This window comes from Hipposideros armiger, unplaced genomic scaffold (assembly GCF_001890085.2).
Source record: "Hipposideros armiger isolate ML-2016 unplaced genomic scaffold, ASM189008v1 scaffold_705, whole genome shotgun sequence".
Lineage (NCBI taxonomy): Eukaryota > Metazoa > Chordata > Mammalia > Chiroptera > Hipposideridae > Hipposideros > Hipposideros armiger.
This window is the reverse complement of record NW_017732055.1, coordinates 757437-759900: the sequence shown is the minus strand read 5'-3', so window position 1 is coordinate 759900 and position 2464 is coordinate 757437.

Sequence of the window (2464 nt, the reverse complement as noted above, 5' to 3'; positions counted from 1 at the left end):
AAATTGGAAATTAAAAAACAAAAAAAGTATGGCCATGGTTCATTCTTCCAAAAACCAGGCTGGGCCCACATTGACCCAAAGGTGCCAGCTCAGTTTCTGTAGAATCAGAAGTATCCTGTGTTACAATGTCCAGCTTCCTGATCGTTTGCTTCTCCTCTTTCTCCTTTGCTCACTCTTCTATTTCTCCATATTCCTCTTTTGGCTGCCAATGCCTTAGATTTGCCCATGGGAGCTTGGTAGTTGGCACTCAAAAGCAAAGAGCTGGATGTTTTCAGCTTTGAGTTGTAACTCTATAGTTCTCTAAATTTCTTCGAGATTTATTACAGTGGAAGGTTACTAAGACATTGCAGTTCTCACTTAGAGGTATGACTATTTTATTCTAATACAGTTCAAAAATTACCATGGCCTAGTATGTATATATCTATATCTATGTATCTTAAAGGCTCACAACTCTAATGCAGTATAGATTCAGTTTTAAGATCAAATTTATTCAAGAAATATTTATTGTGTGTCTTATGTGCTGGAATGAGAAAACAGTGGAGGACAAGACAGAAAGGTCCTTGGTCTCCTGGAGGGGTCATTCTAGAAGCAGAATGGCTCCATAATTCACGTATTCCATAAATCTGAGAGAAAAATAGCGTTAGAAACTGGAAGGAATTATGCATTTGCCATGCTCTGTAGTGTACCATAGACATGGAATTGAAAAAAAAAATCATACCAAAATATTTCAGATCAGTTACTTCCATTCAGGAAATACATGCTCATTAGTTTCTTCAAACTAGAAATTACTTTATCCCTCTTTCCTTTGAAGTTCTCTTAAATCTGTTATTATTCAGGGTCTCCATCCAATTTCTCATCAAATTGCCCTATTTGTAGCTTCCAAACGTTAACACCTCTATGCTGAAATGAAGCCTATAAAATGCCTTAGGGGCGTAAACTGTGTGTGAGGCAAAAATGGTATTTAAGCCCTTAATGAAATTATGAGCTTTGAGTGTTGCATTTTGGGTTTATAGGGGTCTTCCTCCCCTCCCCTNTGGGCTGCTGTGAGTTGCTGGCAATGGCGTAGGCTGCAGCCCCTGCTGCAATGGGTTGCCGTGTGTAGCCAGCAGCCAGCATGAGAGGCCAGCAGCCGCCATGAGCGGCCATCCAGAAGCTGGTGACTGATCTGCCTCGCCTGTGAAGAGTGCAATGATGGTACCAACTTGGGCCAGTGAAGCAACGTCCTCCACAGCTAGACTGAAGAACAAAAGGAGAGCAACTTTTCTGTTCCCCTTCCCCCAATTCCCCAGCGCTGGTCCCATCCCCCAATTCCCCAATAAAAATCTTAAAAAAAAGACACACAAGAACTGAAAGTAAAGAGATGGAGTAAGCTATTTCATGAAAATAGAAACAAAAAAGCTGGAGTAGCAATACTTATACCAGACAAAATAGACTTTAAAACAAAGACTACAAGTATAACAAGAGACAAAGAAGGACCCAGTAATCCCACTTCTGGAAGAAACCCAAAATGCTGCTTCAAGGGGACATGCTCATCCATATGTTCACTGCAGCATCATTTACAATTGCCAAGATATGAAGGCAATTTGGGTGTCCCTGAATGGATGAATGAATAAAGAAGAGGTGGTACATACCAGGTGTGACAATTAAGTTTGCGAACTCATCTTAGAAAAATGGTACATACCTCACTGCTGAATACCATTATGGTCACCTTCGAAGTACTCCCCTTAGGAAGCCATGCACCAACGCCATTGCCAGGTCCACCCTTCAAAGCAACTTTGGAACTCTTTTTCTGGAATGGCCATCAGAGCCCTCGTCATATTACCCTTGATGTCCTGAATGTCATCAAAATGTCTTCCTTTCAATATTTCCTTTATCTTCAGGTAAAAAAAGAAGTCACCTAGTGAGTAGGGAGGGTGTTCCAATACAGTTATTTGTTTACTGTCTAAAAACTCCCTCACACATAGTGCCGTGTGAGCTGGTACATTGCCATGATGCAAGAGCCATGAATTGGTGAAAAGTTCAGGTCGTCTAACTTTTTCATGCAGCTTTTTCAGCACTTCCAAATAGTAAACTTGGTTAACTGTCCAGTTGGTACAAATTCATAATGAATAATCCCTCTGATATAGAAAATGGTTAGCAACATTGTTGCAACAAGTTCTCAAACTTAATTGCCACACGTATATACAGTTGAGTATTTCTCATCTGTAAAAAAAAAAAAATGAAATCTTGCCATCTGTTACAACATGCGTGGACATAGGGGGTATTGTCCTGAGTGTAGTAAGGCAGACAGCGAAAGACAAATGTCATGTGATTTCGCTTATAAGTGGAATATAAAAAAAACAAAAAAAAATAAAGAAATGAAACAGAAACAAACTCATAGATTGAGAGATGGTTGCTTTTGATGGTTGCCAAATGGAAGGGGAATTGGGAGTAGGTGAAAAATGGGAAAGGATTAAGAAGTACA